Genomic DNA, 18,587 nt, shown 5'->3' with positions numbered 1-18,587 from the left:
TGAAAGCTGTTTTATTTCATGTGCTCATTAATGTGCTCACACACGGCTGAATTGCAATCTGCATCAACAGTTGTCTGCTGGAGCATAAGCTACAGAAGGTTAGTTCCACTTTAGTTCAGGCAGTCACAGAACTATAGTACCCTGTTTCCACAAAAATAAGACAGGGTCTTATATTCATATTTGCTTATCACTTTTTTACATGTATAGCTGCCTGGACACTATTTAAATTGACTTTTTTTTAAACTGTAACTAGGGTTTACTTTTGGAGTAGGGCTTATATTTAGAGCATCCTCAAAAATCCTGAAAAATCATGCCAGGGCTTATTTTCAGGGTAGGTCTTACTTTGAGGGAAACAGGGTAGTAGTTTTAGGAAAAAAATATATGTGGGTCTTACGAGCTGTTGCCAGCAGTACAGCAATTTCAAGGATAGCAAAAGACAGTGCCCCTACTGTCAAAGGGTAAATTTTTACCCCACTTCCCACATGTCTTATTAGAAAAAATATATATATATTTTTTCACAGTAAATACTTTAACAGTAACTTTCACACTTGCAGAGGAGGAGGCTGCTAGCTTCCAAAGGCTTAAGATTTTCCTGAATGTGACCAAAACACAGTTCCAATTCCCGTAATCCATCACCTCAGTGCAGAGTCCATTTGCCTGGGAGACCTGCCTGCTTCTCGTGCAAATAGTTCATAGACAAACCACTTTGGGCTACGAAGATGATTAGGGGCCTAGAGCACCTTTTTATGAAGAAAGATTGAGAGAACTGGGTCTGTTCAGCCTGCAGAAGAAAAGGCTGAGAGGGGATCTCATAAATGTTTATAAACACCTCAAGGGTGGATGTTGAGAGGATGGGACCAGACTCCTTTCCCTCCACAAGAAGGTACCATTAGTCCTTTCTAGAAATGACATGACTGTGCCATTTACATGGACACTGGTGCTGTGCTGATCACGTTAAGAGCATACATTTCCTCAAAAAAAAGTTTCTGAGACTTGGTAACAACCCAGAGCAGGTGGAGCTCCCTTTCTGATCCAGCACGGACCACGCTCTCTGTGCAGCAATGCCTGCTGGCAGGCTCCCCGGCATAAAAAGCTGGCAGCTGTTGTTAAATATTCACTGTGGTTTCAGCCCCAAATGACAAACAAACAAACAAAAATTTCCAATAAACTCACTACTAAGAAAGCTGGAAGAGGAAAAGGAGGAGTTTTCAGCTTACACCTGCTCTGACAGAACCTATTTCCTCCCATTCCCTGGACTCAAGCCTGACCAGACCAGAGGGTGCTGAATGCGATGTGCTCCGCACACTCAACATGGTCTTTGCTTTTATACATGCAGGGTGATGTGTGGATGCTAACATTAGGAAGACACACACCGGTCACCAGAAGAGCTCTCTCCATGAGGAAGATGGATCTCATCTTTGGTGTGGAGACAGCACACTGCCTACAAGCAATTTAAAATATTATAATGGATTTTCTTTTTATTGTCACTCGAGAATCTGGGAAGAACTGAATAAAGACAGTAACACGGGAATGTTTTAACTAAGGTAGGCACTGTGTATACTATTTGATATGGAATTGTACAGTTCCTACAAGACCTTGCGTGTTGAAGCTCTTTGGACAAACAACCGTTTGTTTCTGTAGAGAGGAACCTTGGGCAGACTTTTCATACAAGACCAGCATGCTTCTGATCCACAAAGTAACAAGTCCCAGACAATGAGCATTTCCTCAGCAAGAAGAGACTTTGACATCATTAGAATCCTTTTACTAATCAGAAACCAATGATAAATTAAAAGAACATTTAAATACTTTCTCATGCAATCAAAGCCACTGATCACCTATTTCCAGTAAAATGGACAACAAAATTATAAAGCTGCGTGTACCATGAGTAACAGCACAAGAATTTTAGAGCTTTCCATGATCCTAATAAGCCATTTCATTGCATTAGATCTGACACCTGAATTGTCAATAGCCCACTTTCCTCTGTCATGCAACATAATGCAGAACAATTCAATGAAACCATACTAACCTTAAATTTACAGAAACAGAATGAAGACCTCTAGGCCCATAACAATAAAAAAAAACCTGGTTTATTCCCTAAATCGCTTCTTTTAAAGTAAGACATGCTCTAAGCACCACTATTAGTCCCATAAACTTCTTAGTCTTGGGTGCATGCAATCAAAATGGAGATTATCCCTACTATCTGAAATACAGATGACTTACACTGCAACAAGGAGAATAAAACAGCCTAGTTTTCCACAGCAGACTGTGCTAATGACAAGGTTTCCATGTAAGTTAAAGGATAGCGTGCAGCTCAGGGCAGAATTCCTACAGCACTGAAGCTCATGGTTGTCTAAGCCCAAGAGATTGTTTACACAAAACATACTTCCTTAGAAAGGCCAAAAGGTGCAATCAGAGAAACGAAGAAAGAAAACAAAGCAAAAATTCACAGTTCTCCCTGATCGAGAGATTTAAGATACTATGAAATAGTAACAATGCTATGCTTTTTCAATAGTGTGCTAAAATATTATTAAATAGGATGTATATGTTCATAAAAGTGCGCACTTAGACACACTGTATCGAAGCTGTATGTAGAAATGTACATGAAAAGCACCATAACAGACAGGCACTAACTCTGTATTGAAGTCTTCAAACTCAGGAATCGACCTCTTGTCTTTGTTAATGCTCCCTTAAATCCCACCAGTTAAATTAATGTGTCTTTATTTTTTTTTGCTTAAGCCAAACAAATATTGAAAGCCTTCAGTGGGAGAGGATAACACACTAATACATGGTATTGGCATTACAAGTCATTCAAAATATAAAGGGCAGTGTGGAAAAAAATATCAAGATACCTGTTGGGGAAGATGACAAAGAGCATTAAAGGCTGGCAAACTCAGCTGGAGATAAAGGGTACCTTACAGGTGAAAGGCTCAGACATCTCTCTTCTTCCCAATGTTAATTAATCTTCTACGTGCTTTGCACAGATTGGTTTTTAATGTCATCACTTAACAAGAAAAAGATTTAACATTTTAAGACATACTCAGAGATTATCCCACGTCATGATGCTGTATCTAAATCTTACTGTGCCCAAAGTTACCTGGGCTTTTTATATATTCCTCAGACATTTCTTAGTGATAAGACCAAACTGCAAAATTAGTACTGAGCTTTCTTCAGTACCGGCACCAATGACAGGAACCACTGACACAGGTTCAGAGCTGGAGCGTGATGTTCCAGTTCAAACACAACACAAACTAGTGCTGTTTTAGTTTAAAAAACAAAACAAACAAAAAAAACCAACAACCACAGCCAAAAAAAACCCCAAACCCAAAATACAAACACACAACAGAAGTTTAATTAAAAAAATCTACCAACTATGTCATGTGGATTAAAACAATTCTTGATCTAATATTTTGAAGAGATAATTAGGCCTAAATGAGAGAGAAAATACAACATTATCAGATTTTGACGAAATAATATAACATGTCAGCCCATGTTGGTTTTTATTCTAATCTAGAGAAGATGAACAATACGTGCTTTAAAATCCTAATTTTAAGTACTGATATATGCTGGTAATTAGGAGAGCATACAACAGAGATGAAACATAACCTACAAGACCAAATGAGAATTTATACTCTGAAGTCACTTCATCTGTTAACCACTCTGGCTAACAGTAAATTTGCTAAAATGATAAACTAATTGAGACCATTAAAAAAATCCAGCTGAAAAATATATATATTTTTTAAAAAAACATATATCAACAGAAAGAGCTAGGCAGATCTAGTAAAGCAGATTAATACTTCCTAATGACTAAAAAATGCCAGAGTTGTCTATAACATCAAACATACTTCCTATTGCCATTTTCAAAACAATTTCCTAGCTATTCTGGAAAGCATTACTAATATTGAACTTTCTGGGGCACACCCTTCGCTATTACAGAATCACAGAACTGTTTAGGTCGGAAAAGACCTTTAAGATCATCAAGTCCAACCGTTAACCTAACACTGCCAAGTCCACCTCTAAAATAGCTTCTGTTGAGAATGTCAATTATTCAACAGATTCTAAAGATCCTTCTCAGTAATGCTCCTAACAGCATTTATTCTTAAGGCCACCTAGTACTTTCAGTGGTTTTAAGCACATTTTTACAAAGTAAAGCCACGTATTATGAATTGGGATTTATTACTTAAATCACAATAAAACAAGTAAAAAGTATTTGTACTCCGCAGGGTCAGCCTGAGCAACTTTAAATCATCTTTGGTTCAGTTTGGATTGCAGATGTATCCAGCATATTGGGCCAATGTGATCTGATCTCACCACAGACTTTAGCTGGGTAGACTGACAGATTGATTGTGACTGACAATGACCATCCCTTGGCCCTTTCCCTTCCGTTCCTGTTAAGTCATCTATTTCAGAAAGCTTTCTTTTGCCAAGACCTGGAAAAATCCATTAGCTGTGTAAGGAAGTGGGTCTATTTATTTCTGTTTCATCTTAAGAGTTGCTGCTGCCGTGTTCAAGGGCACCCTATTCTGCTTTTTTTTGTTCTTACTCTGTTTAACTGTTGAATAAAGGAGTCCCAGGCTCTCTGTTTCCTGAGATTTCTATATACTATCTATCCTTATCTTCATTTAATGTTATCTTTAAACTCAAAACTGGTCTTCATTCTTGCTTATTAAGTGCCCAACATCAGGTTGGACAGGGCTTTGAGCAATCTGATGCCCCCGTTTGTGGGGGTTGGACTAAATGATATTTAAAGGTCCTTCCCGACCCAAACCATTCTGTGTTTCTACTATGCTGATTGGCCAATGTAGCTTTCCTTTGAGAGTCTAGATGATAAAACTAATATAAAATACCTTAAATTAGTAAAACGTATGTTTATTATAAATTAATAATATGCAAAAGCTCATCGTCATCAAGACAAAGACGCCAGTTTAACCATATGCACTTTGCATTAAACTCTTTCCCTCCTCTCCTCTCAGCTAGGAGAAAATATTAAATTAAAATGGGATAAACTGTGCATGCAAACTAGTCTGTTACCATCAAACAGCTGGGCTGCTCCACCAGTGACAGAGAGGTCACCGTGTGAAAATACACGGCGATTACAGCAATAAAGGAAACAGCTGATAGAGGTTAGATGGTGGGAACAAGAGGGCAGGCACGACAGAAAGACGAGGTTGGACTGGAGACAGGAGCACGGGAGGAGCAGAGGAAGAGCCTGCCAAAAGGCACGGGGCTGGGACACGGGGCTACGACGTGAGGGGGAAGGGAAGAGCCTTAGTGCCAAAGGTGTCTGACTCCTCACATCACCACACTGGATTTTGAGTTTCTTACAACTCAGATGGACTCTGCTTAGGTTGAACAGTCATTTAGAAGTGATTTCCGAAAGGGGAAATTTCAGAGAGAAATAAGCAGTCATTTCTGACACAGAAAAAGAATACATTTTTGGCCACGTTGCTAAATTCCACTGACTTTTCTATGAAAGGTTGCAACATGTCTTTTATGATCTGGAACAGAGGTTTGAAAACCTGCCTGGGAAGTGCAACTGTTGGAATGCACTTCTACCATCCTCCTGCAAACTGCCTTTGAATGAGCTCTATGCACTTCAAAAACCAAATTCTGTCTATAACTGTAGATCATCACACTTCACAGCTACATTTCTAGAAGACACTTCCTCTTATTTGACACCTACCAGCCTAGGGGTAAAACACAGCTTCCCCTGAAATTGTGGTTTTGGATTGCACAATACCAGGTCAAACCTAATAAAACTGTCACCTCTGTGGTTTTAAAGTTTACTTCTGCTAGGGATGAGCACCAAAGGAAGAAGCAGTGGTATAAACAACCCACAAGTAACAAAAACTGGACACTGAGGGCTCCCATGGATGGAGAAAGCAGACTGGAACAAAGATTGGAAGTGTCAGTAAAGGAGGTGCAGAAAAGATTGAGAGGAAAATGTGGAGCAAGTAGTAAGGTGTGGCGGACTCATTGAGCAAGGAGACTAAAAATGGAGAAAGGCAACAGAAACACATGAAACCCAATTCAGATAATGGAACAGATGGAAGTGTGCACAGATTGTGCAAGGAAGAAGCGGCTAGAAGCATAAGATGAAAGAAAAGAGAGAATTATCTAAGGAGTGAGAAGGCGATCTTACAAAGAAGACAGACAAATAGAAAGGTAGAAGAAATGGGACAAGCAAAAACAATGCTCAGGGTCCGGGAAAGGAAAATGGCAATGAGGATCAATGCATGGATGAGAGACTGGAGAGCAGGGCACAGCTACAGGGGAGAAGGTCCTGTAGAAGAGAACCAAGACTGATTGCAAAGCCATGTAGAAGTCCAAAGGGGAGACGCAGACCGGCCAGACAATGAGCACAGAGCTGGTGAGACGACTGAGGGGTGGAAACGAGAACTAGACAGAAGAATGAAGCCAGAATAAAGAGACAAGCTGGGAAGAGGCAGGACTTGGAAAAAAAAATGACACATTAGTAGCAGTGAGCAAGAAGAAGCAAACACACAGAGGGCACAACCTCTGAATGCCTGACCACCCTTCAGAAATGGAGTCTGGAATAAAACTCAAATTCCTGACCTGTACTGTTCATCTCTATTACTGTGCTGTGCAGAAAATGGCAATCTTACCAGCAATTACACTCTCAGCTCACTGCAGAGGTCCAAGCAATGACCTGAATGGATCCAACCCAGTTAACAAATCCTTGACTATCAGCATTACATTACACAGCAAATTGGGGAGGAAAAAAGAGGCGGGGGGAAGAAAAAAGAACTATTAAATAAGAACATAGGGAGTTCTCTCTCTCACACACCCACGCACAAGAGTTGCTGAATTCAGACACAATTTTATGCAAATGTGAATATCACAACCTGATAAAATTTGAGATATGAAGCACTACCTGGCTTCATCTCCCTTGCATAGTATTTTAAACAGATTCAAATGCTGTGGACACATGACTGAAGAATACTCATTAAACTAGTCTCCAAATTGCTCAGGCAGGCTTAGTGCATGCTACTCAAGTCTTAGTTCTCTTCATCAGACTTTTCATGTCTCCCTTAGCACGTAGTACTTCACTCTTTCACAAGGGAGAAACATGAGTTTATTTTCACTGTATTCCCACCATCTAGTAGAAAAGAAACATGGACAGACTGTGGTTTTAAAAGACCCTACTAAATACATGATGCCCATGAAACCTGATACTGTGGCGTACTTTGTCTGGTACCTTTAAATATGCCGATAGCACTGACTTCCCCAGCAGCTGTAAGTATTCAGCGTTTCCATGACTGACTCTAGTGCAAAGTCTGAGGCCCAGAGAATGGAGAGCACAGAAAACTGACTGCATTTATAAAGTATGGCTTCAAAGATTTGGCTAGCACCTCTGAAAGACTTGGGCAGGGACAGAAGTCAGCACACAACCCCACTAACCTCAAGTCTGACCCTTCTCTTCCTACCCTCGCACACTGCCTCTCAACATTTCCGCAATACATGAAACAAAGGTCCATAGGCAGCAGTCCCCATCTATACAGAAACTGTGGGAAATGCCCAGAGCTGGCCTATGTAACATACTGAACAGCGGAGGGATTCTGTGTTCAGTCACATAGATAACACTATTGCAAAATGCGCACCTGACATCTGGCATTCCTTAAATCTAAGTGGGTTTGGAACTGCAACAACAACCTTTGAAATAAAGACTGGTGCATACAATATTACCTGAAATAATTCTAAAGTTATGGAGCTATAGATCTATTTTGGTTTCCAGTTGATTTCAGTTTATTGTATGTCCTTGAGATCTGTAGATTTTCTCTGGAAAATGAAATAAACCATTGGCAGTAGATTACAACTACTTAAATCAGGTTCCTTTTTCATTCTCTATATGAGCCACAGACAGCGATGCAATTCATTTTTAATAATTTAAAAATCATTTCCCTTCTCCTACATTCAGAATAACCTCATTCTCTTTCTTAACCCTTTCAATAACAGTACCTTTAGCCTGATCTCAGAAAGAAAAGGAGGTTAACAACCGCACTGTTTGTGAGTCCGCACCATACTCATCTTCTGAATCTATTGACCGGTCAGTATTAACCAAACATATTAAAATCCATTTAAGTTTTATGAAAATGAGAAGTTGCATGGAGAACAAAATGAGTGCCCCCATTCAGCTCTTGGATAGACAAGGACAATGTCATCCAGCAGCTGGGCTGGCCAACCTGCGTGTGAGTGGCTGCCCAGCCCCAGAACTGCTTTCTGACAGGACAAGCAGGGAACACGAAGCGGCCTGTGGTGACATGGTGAGAGGCAAATGGAGGAAACGACTGGAAGGGCAAGGGGAAGACATATTGCGGTGAGGGCTTCCCAGCAGATGCACAAGTTTGCTGGAGTAACTTATATGGACAAGCACCAGGGACCAGAGAAGCGATCCTGCAGACCAGCCAGTTCCTCTAAGGCCAGAGTGCTCACAGCCCACCATGCTACACTGTCCTGCCAACGTGTCCTAGGTGCCACCATCTGAGGCAGCTGGGCTAGGCTGCCCTATCTTTGACAAGGAAGAGAAGAGGTGAACGGCCATGGCCAGAGGCAGAACCAGCTCAGCTACACTGCTGGGTAACAGAGAAGTATAGCCAGCATCATCAGCCTGTTCCTGCAGGCTAACTCTCCTCAGTCTACAGGACATCATGTCTCCAAAGCAGCCAGTGGGGAACAGACACAGGCGGAGCATCTGTCACCTTGCCTTCCTCCTGCTCATATTCCTTAAGCATCAACCACAGCAGCATCCAAGTACCATTCACTGAATTCTGATCAATCGGACACTTCTCACTACAGCTTTCATGATATTCTTTGTTGTAGAGGTGTCAGGACACGGCACAATGCAGTGTCACGTGCAGCTGCGTGTGCCACCTCTAAAAGAGTTAGTTCAACTAGGAGCAGCAGAGCCACATTAGTGAAGCAGACTATGTTAGTCTGCACAGATCCCTTTGTGCTGCACTACTGTGCTATATAAACATATCCAAAATGGGGAACAGTACAGAGTAAAACGTCTCTTTGGGGACTTCTGTATATAAATAATAAATAGGACCCCCATCCATTGATAAGCCAGACCATTTTGTAACTCTTATCTTAATATGCACCCTCCCACAACCCAAGTTCTCTGGTTTTATTAGAACACCCTGCTTACATTCAAATCTTCCTTACAGCGAGCTTAATAGCCAGACGTACAGCTGTCCCACTAGTCTCGTATAGCAAGATCTATTCCACAGATCTCTGACTCCTACCAATAGCCAGCACTGATACCGAATGAACTCTCATGAACAAAGCTATGTTTTCTTAATAATAACAGTTGTATAAACATAAGGTCTTCTCAGTTAAAGGGAAACCAACATCAAAAAGCAGTAAAACATGGAACCCTAAACCCTTCTTTCTTTGAAGAAACACGTTTGAAGCGAGGTGTTTCTAGTTATGGGTGAATGAAATGAGAATTCAGCTGCAACAAACGGACATCCAGTCCGTATGAAAGACTAACTAGATCCATCTGAGAAGCTGTGTCTAAAACTGCTTCACATATTTCAAAGGAAAGCTCTTCTAGTCTATCTTTTGAGAAGACTACATCAAAACATTTAGTCACAGCTGACGCACATCTATCCACTACAGCAGCATTATTTTTCATAAGCCATAAAAGCTACATTAAAGAAATGTTAATAGTCTGGCTTACTTAAAAATTAAATTAAAGAGGGGGAAAAGCGGGAAGGAAATTTAGAGCTAAGAAAGCAACTCAAAGCAGCAATGACCTTACAGCTCTCCCCTATGCCAAAGCATCAAGAGATCTCAAACTATAGTGTCATACTGAATATTAAATGTGCTGAGATTTGCTCAGAGAGCAGAATTAAAGATGAAACACCATTCAGGAACTGCAGAGTTAACTATGGCTTTTGTGGTAATAAGCCATGCTCTTAACATTACATTAGCAGGCTTTTGATTATAACTATTGCTACTGCAGAACCAGCAGGAGGAGCTCACAACATTTTTTAATCTATTCATTCTACAAAATTTGGGGAGCGGGGGTTGGGAAGTTGGAGGGGTTTTCTAGGGCAGAGAGGAGCCAGTCAGGCTTTTTCCTTCTGGTTTTCCTGGATGCAAAAATCAATGGTAAAGAAAAGCACTCAAGTGATGCTCATGTAAATATCGGTTTTAGAAACTAGAAAATAATTTTATTAATATTGTGGTGCAGGATCTGAAGTGTGCATGGCACACAAATACGAATTGAAGACAATACCCGTGCCCCAAGGAGTTTTCAGTCTTACACCAAAAGACCAGAGAAGGAGTGGAAGGGTGGCAGTCCACATTAAATGCTGTTATGCCAGAAACAAGACCTTCTAAAGAAAGAAGATGGTATGTTACTGCTCTGTATCATTGAAGGTATTTAATTTATATTTCAGTTCATTGTTCACTGGAATTCCTGGAATCACTGCATCATGACCCAGGGCAGGACATAGTGTCCATTTTCATACCACAGGAATTCATTCTGTGAAGCCACCTGTGTGGGTAAAACTCTTCATTAGGTAATTCAGAAATAATCATTGTAAAATCTAGCTCCTTCTCTGCCTTCTAAGAACTACAATTTAAAACAATGAAGTCTGATTCTAACATAAGGAAAATGAATATCCAAACTGACCCCACCTGCTTTTAAAACAGTTTCCATTTTTTAGCATCTCAGACCTTTCATTGCATTTTTTAAACATTTCTTATAGGCTACACACCAGAGCCAGACCACATGTTACTGTGAGTTTTGTGGCAGAACTAGAAATCTCCAAAAACTACTATAACCAAGCTATTATACTGCCCTGACATAGAGGGGAGAGCACATTTAAAACTACACAATTAATTCATTACTTTTCGTGTAATTTTTAGTTCTCAACCTTGTAGATATTTTCTCTGTATGCTTATGGAGTACTGTGTGAATACACAAAACTGAGATATACAAACCCACACGAACAATCTCTCCTTAAACAGCAAATACGCACCTATTGTACCAGTCCATCACACGTACTTACTGCTAAACTGGCGTGGTATCGCAAAACACACACACAATCCAGATACATTCTGCTTCTTAGTACACAAGCACACCTAATACAAGTACATATAAATATTATATGAGCATACCTAATATTTACCTAAGAATTTTTACCTCCATCTCACCTCACGTGTCCCAGCATCTAAATTCTCAGAGTCAATGCAGCAGAGTGGGAATGCATACCAGAAACATCGAGTTCACAACAAGATACTGAGGCCAAGGCCACTTTTATTTAAAAATCACAACGTCAGCAGCCACAGAAATACAGCAATTAAACCACTCGCCCACAGAGTCACAACACGGATACTCCTCCCAGACTGAAGGGTTCAAGTGCACAGTGCTCACCTGCAGGAGAAACTGTCCCCACACATTGGGGTAGGACAGGACAGCCTTTACCCTTCCAGTAAATCTGGCACCCTACAGAAGAGAATACAGGATCCAAATACAAGATTTGAACCTGAACTTATAAAGCAAAAGTCAGTACATAACCTATAGAACGTGTACGTTTTATAGGTATATAACCTATAGAGCTTGGTAACAGAGAGTTTTGCTCACACAACTGCACTTGCACTGCAAGAGAAAATGTGTGTGCTACCGCACAAGTAAAATATAAACCACTGGGAAACAGGCAGGAAAAGTTTTCTGCGTACAGCTGTCAGAATTATCTAACTGATCTGCATCCTTCACTTGCACCTTTATGTGTGCTCTTTCCCTTCATTCCAACTAACACAGGACATTGGAATAGCAGCATATTGTATTCCATACATATAACAATATAACATATATAACATTCCGATATATTTTAAAACTACAGTATCCAGAAAATCTTCATGTACTACTACTGAGGCTATAGGTTAATTTATATCTCTAGTGGTTACCTCTCTTTTTTGTCTTAGTTCCTGCAGGTATTTGCTTTTAATCTCTATTAATACAGCCCTCATATTTATTTTATATGACCAATTAGTTATACATTATTATGTGCTTGAAGCATACCAGAAGTAGAAGATACTAGTAATACAAGAATCAATAAAATACCAGAACTATTAATAAGATCATTAATCTTACACTGATAGGGATAGGCCACGTTATTCTTCTACTTGGACTACTGAAAAGATAGAAATGAATATGCTCTGAATTATGATACCATTCCATTCACATTTGTGTTTAAGGAATTAAATGTGGGCACAGTTTGCTTGCAGCAACTTTCTGTATCCTTGCTCTGATTTTATGTTATAATATTCCTTTTTACACTTGATGCTTTGCTGTATCTACTAGTTTGATTTTTTGGGTGGTATTTCTTCTTCAGCATTTTTCCTTCCCTGAAGAGAATTTACAAAACGAAAAAACATTTTGCAAAGTAACTTTAAAATCAACTTAACCCCAATCATAAAATTGACAGCAAATGAATGCAGCAGAGTTCGCTCAATTCAATGTTTATTCATTTTAATTTGAGGTCAAAGCTTGGTCTTAAGTAGATACACATGAGTTCACTAACTAACTTAAAGCATACAGATAAGTACTTATCTGCCCTATGCTGATGACACAGGATGTATTAAAATAATGATGACAGCAATGCCCTAGATCTGTATTTTATGTTCTCATTTATGTACTACATAATAGGTTCTCTCTTCAAAATACTAAGAGGTACACAAGCCACTTTTCCACCTACATAGATATCTAATAAATTATTTATTTGTTATGAAAAAATAGGAAAAAAAAAATTGCTTTTTCCTAAAAATCACTAAGAACATTTATTAATCAACTTCTCATTGGGCTGAACAAGCTTCTCAAATTTTACATAGAGCTTTCATGGCTGTACTATATTTATTTGTTCTTAAATTGGAATTTAGGAAGTTATCCAATATTTTGTGGTAGCCCATTTTGGTAGCGATATGAAAAAGTAATTCAGCTTTCTCTAGTCCTCTTATTCAGCATTTGACCTATACTGGTCCCTCTGGAAACATATTGAATTTCCATTTGCTCAAAGTAACTTCTGAACTATTTCACCTTACGCCTTAAAAAAAAATAAACAACTTTCATTCACCACAACTTCAATGATAGGAAGCTACGTTATAACTGAAAACATCTGGAAATTCTTTGTCAGCTGAACAGATGAGAAGATGAGGCTAAGTGGTCTGGGAAGGTATGCATCTACTACAGAGATGAAGACCCCTAACAGAAAGGGCTGTTTTGAAACATGAAAAAGGAGAATAACAATTACTTGCAGAGAAATCACATAAATCAGCAAAAAAGAACTCTTAAGACAGAGGATTCCTATACTACAAAGAATGAGAAAACAGTTTATGCAAAAATGTTTATAAAAATGCAAAATACAGCTACAAATTCTTTGCTGAACTGAAATTAGGTCCTCAACCTACACATATAGCAATTAACTTCAAATAAAAAGAAACATGACTGTATCTTCTAAAGTGTAATTATTTACTGCTGGTATTTATCTTTTGAGCCTTTGGATTCATCCATTGCTTTTGTGAAAGCAGAGGTGTAGCCTAAAATCAGGATGACCAATCCCTTTTCTACTACCACCTCCACCACAAAGATATTAATAAAAAACATTCTTTGGTTTTATAATTTGGATGACATCCGTAACAGAAAACGGAAGAATACTGAAGGAAGTAAGGAGGGCAGATTATTGCAGTGAAAAGACTGCACTACAATCACATAATTATTTATCTTTCATTCTTTTGTTGAATTAAAATTATACAGTGGTGGACCAATTACATTAAGCTTTATTATTGGATATCTGGTCCAATGTATTTAGGTTCTCCCTTGCTTAAACCACTTACATTCTTTGCTACTATTTTTCTTAGACATTTTAAGCGTATTGCCTACATCAGGGGTGTCAAACTCATTTTCACCAGGGGCCACATCAGCCTGACGGTTGCCTTCAAAGGGCCTAATGCAATTGTAGGGCTGTATAAATGTAGGAGTAGCAACATTTATACAATCCTGAAATCACATTCAGCCCCTTGAAGGTGACCACAACGCTGATGTGGCCTGCAGTGAAAATGAGTTTGACACCCCTGGCCTACAGGAAATCCATCCACATCATAAGTCAGTCCATGGCCATCCATTATACCAAAGCAGGGGCCTGGGGGCTGCTCACAAGGCAGCTGGGGAGGGCAGGTCCACCACACAGACCCTTAGCAAGGGGACCCCACACTGGCTGCAAGCAGCTGGGAGTGGACGTCCATGAACAGGCAACAAAGCCACCAACACATGGATGAAGAGCATCCTTGGTGGCTGGCATCTGGCTTTGAAGGGTCAATTTAGTACAGTGCAGGGAAACCACAGCTACCAGGTTTGCTCAATATTTGTAGGTTTCCATTTGCTTTTGTCTCTCCCGCCCTTTGGTACTTTGCAGAACACTCAAGCTTTGTGAAGAAAGAACAGACTCCAACCTTCACCAGCAAAACCGGATCAGACCTTTGAATATGAAATAATGAAATCATGAATTAAATACATTTCATAGCCACACTGGCAACCAAAAAGAGCAAGATTAGAAGAATCCTGTCTGAAATTGAACTAAACAAAAGATTCCAGAGTTTGGTGGAGGGATGCTTCTGGGCTGTTTGTTGCTTGTTTACTTTAGTCTGTTGTAAAGGAGGGTATTCTTCCTTTAAATTTATTTTAGCAGTAAACTTGACTGTAAGATCTTCAACTCCACTGATGAGAGGAAAAATTTTATGCTTAAGAAGAAAACTAATCAAAGCCCAGAATCCGACCATCTGTCCTCCAAAGAACAAAATGGATATATATGACAAGCAGTTAATGTAAAGATTCTTCCAGCAATTAATATATAAGACAAAGAACAAAGAAAAAAAGAATAAGCAACATTTACATTAATTCAGTTGGCAAGCTCTTAGTACATAAGCCAGCAGATCACATCAAAGTTGGTAGATTCTAATTCTCAAGTCAGGTCATAAGAATCTTTAAACTGCGGAAGTGTTTGTCGTTGTGTTGATGGGGTATCACCACAAACAACCGTCTGGTACTGAAAGTTCTAGTATACTAATTTTATACAAGCTTAACTATTAGCATATATGTTGCTGGCTTCAGAATAACAACAGATCTACTTCTACTTTAAAAGAGAAAATAACGAATTAGGAGTCACATAAGTTTTTAAGCTCTACTGGAAACAAGAAAACTAATATTTTTGTTTGCACTGCTTCAGGCAAACAGTATTGCTCACACTTGACCGCTTATCTTTTAAGGCCTTCGATTCTGGGAAGCAAGGCCTCTAAAGTGGCGTAAAGCCAGCTCGCATCAAGGACCTCTGTTACAAATAAAGTGGTTAAAAACAGATGGCCACAAAACTCAAATTCCTGAAAAACAGAGAGCAGCGCAGAGCAGTTAACAGTGCGCAACTCATTAAGATTCTCATGATAAAGGAAGAAATCCACAGATGACCCATAGCCCGAGATGCTGACGAATGATGTGCTGGCAAGCAGCAGGAAGCGCGGAGAGGCCTGCGGCTCACGCTCCCCGCGCGGAGAGCAAAGGGCCGCACGCTGCGAGGTGGGGAGCTTTCGGCTGGCGAGAGGAGAGGAGTTAAGGTGAAAAAAAGAAAGGAGTCACTGTTGGAAGGGTCCCAGCGGTAAACAAAGTAAATCAGGACACGGCGGCCGCCGCTGCAAGGCACAGTTTGCAGCGGGAGCAAACTTCTGAAGGGGAGTGTGAAGGTGGCCCTCCCACTGGGCTACCTAACTGCACCACAGACTCGGCTATCTTTGTCATGAGTCACAAGGGGACACAACCCACAAAGTCAGGAGCCTGTGTCACGCCAACTTGAGAGCAAAAAGTAAATGCAGAAGTTCAAAAAGTGAGGCTTGTGTTTCTGACAGCAGTGTCAATAACACGAGCTTTGAATTTCCCCATTTTTTTCCGATGGTATGTTATATATCACGATCAGAAACAAGATTTCTCTTTCCTAGTCTTTGACTTCTCTTCTTTGAAGTTTTAAGGCACTTGTTTTTCCATTGTAAGGCTTCAAATAACAATTCAGAAGATTTTTGACTGTGCTTTATTTACTATATTCTCCTGACTGCAGTGCAACTACAGCAAAAAAAAAAAAAAAAGTAAAGAATAACATGTCCTCTGCTGTTTGTCCAGTATTAATGGAAGATAAGCATTACTCTAAATACCTCTGGTATTGAAAAACAGTTACGTGGTCACTTGGTTTTTTTACAAACCCAAGATCAGGAGCTAATTTTAATACACTATACCTTATGGTTTAAGTGGGACAGACCTCTGGTTACAGTGAAATCCACCTACTGCGATTTATTTCACCAGCTGAGGTATTTTCCAGATACAAATAAAAAAGGAATTACCTCTCCCCAAGTATACATGCTTGGTTGAGGTAGAACCAGAGTGCAAAAGGTTCTGTCGCTGACCCCAGCCTTTAGGGCAGGCAGCCCGTCCCACCTGGCACCCCTTCTTCCAGCCCTTCACCCATGATGCTGGGGGCGCTGAGCTCCCCAGGGGTGCTCCTGCCTCCTCACCCAGCAGCGGAAGGGAATAGCAGTACCACACGCTGCAGGGACGCGAGGACACGAGGAACCCCCGCAAGCCTGTTGCTTCCCTCCCCACCCCAACAGGATTTGTGCTGCTGCCCCCCCCGATGCTTGCTCTGCTAAGGGAAAGTAGCAAAGGGGACCCGAGCCACTTTTGGAAAGATAAAGGAATTTATGGAAACAAACAAGAAAAATAAGGTCACGCTTAACTACTCATTTTTGCTTAGTCCACCAATGTCGGACCCACCAGTTGATTATACTGGAGGTATTAGTGTTTGAATAACAAACCAAAGGACTAGAAATCAGACCTCATATTTGCCTTGTTAAACTGGACTTATACTAGCTGTAACGCTCATACACCAGAAGGGTTTCGCAATCCCGCTTAAACTGATAGACAGGTCTGGACTGTCTCGTAGGGAGGAATGATTTCCTGTATGTTAAAACAATAAACCAGCAGCAATAGCATTACACATTCAGCATCTTTTCTCAGAGTTTGTACCTCCTGGAGAAGCACAGTGCAGTTTACAACTCAGCTGCAAGTAGAATCTAGGACTGACTCATATACAAGCTTGTATGTTCAGTATGTTCACCTTTCCAATCAATAGAGACAAAAGTATAGGACTCCTGATCCCAGCGAGTAGACAGGCCCCAGGAGCTCATACAAAGTCCCCGTGGAAAGATGGGGTTTATTATAACTTGGGCTTTTTTATAACAACAAGAAGTACTGTAGCACATCAAGTCCACTGAGAACTGATGAATGATGCAGAAACAGACACAGAGGTAAAACATGATCATCTCAGTGCCTCAGTCACAGGATTTCATGCCTTCTCCATCCTGCCAAGGGTACAAACAACGTTTCTGAGTGTTCCCAAGGGATTTCTTTCCCTGTCAGTTTGTAGCAGGAAAAGGCTTCTATGGCAGAGGGCTGGGGAATACTGGGGTGTCCTGAATCTCCGGTGAGGTACTTGCAGGGACAATTTCTACACTGCTCTGTAAATTTTAGTGCCAGAGTTAGGTTATGGTTGGACTCGATGATCTTGAGGGTCTCTTCCAACCAAAATGATCCTATGATTCTGTCTTTGCTCCTGAAGCACCATTCCACAAGCAGGGTGAGTGTCACTGCCATAGAGCAACACTATGTACCAGGTACTGAGAGAACAGTTGTACAAGACCTTCTGGAATTCTTTCTAAAAGAAAGACTGCAACTAAACTGACCACCTTCTTTCACAAAGTAGTATAATACACTTGCAAGAGAAAAATTTTAAAGACACTGACCACAACAACTGATCTTCCCCATATCCCTTTTTACAGTGCACCTGTGATCTACATGGAACAGTAAGTATCCTGCTCTCTATTCATACTCTCACATTTATCATGCATATTTGTAAAATAGAGTGTGACAGAGGTAAAGGTAGTATTAAAAAGGATATCATTGAGGCATCTTCTTGTCCCAGTTAGGCCAACAAAAAGATTTTTTAAAAAAGCTAGATTTTCATTACTTCAATTCATGTAAGTGAAAATAACCATCTAAAAAGACGAATAGTTTCAACTGAAAAGCACATCTTTTAGACTGAAATTTCAGTAGAGCAAAGCAAAAGTGAATCACTGAGGCAATACTATCTTCATTATATGAAATATTAACTTAAATGTCCTTTTTCAAAGAAATCTCGTGATTCTGAATGCAACATAGGTGTGAACATGACTATAAAAATGTCATGGAGCAGATGTTGCAGAAGTTTCTTCAATGAAGATATGCAAGAAGAGTAAACAGCTGCCAGAGGTAACTAGGGGACTTCTGGGTTTCTTCATAGTCCTGCTTTTCACCAATTTGAAGAAAAACTAAGAACCTTTGATAACTTTTGCCTTAGAGTCAACAGATACTATGCAAGTCAACTGCCTATTTAAAAAAAAAAAACAACAAATCTCTGTTTGGTTTTGGAATTACTATTAACAGACTTTAAAAGTACTTTCTCTCTATAAAGCTACCTTCTCAATAC

At 40.0% G+C, this 18,587-nt stretch overlaps 1 protein-coding gene across 3 annotated transcripts in view; it reads right to left on the bottom strand.

The window, feature by feature from the left end:
• Positions 1–18,587, bottom strand: part of PCCA (propionyl-CoA carboxylase subunit alpha) — a 286,891-nt gene that overhangs the window by 94,186 nt on the left and 174,118 nt on the right. The gene's annotated exons all lie outside the window — the stretch shown is intronic.

Source organism: Columba livia, chromosome 1, assembly GCF_036013475.1.
Source record: "Columba livia isolate bColLiv1 breed racing homer chromosome 1, bColLiv1.pat.W.v2, whole genome shotgun sequence".
In the NCBI taxonomy this organism is placed as follows: Eukaryota; Metazoa; Chordata; class Aves; order Columbiformes; family Columbidae; genus Columba; species Columba livia.
The sequence above is the reverse complement of the archived record's forward strand: the minus strand, read 5'-3'. Positions and strand labels throughout refer to the sequence as shown.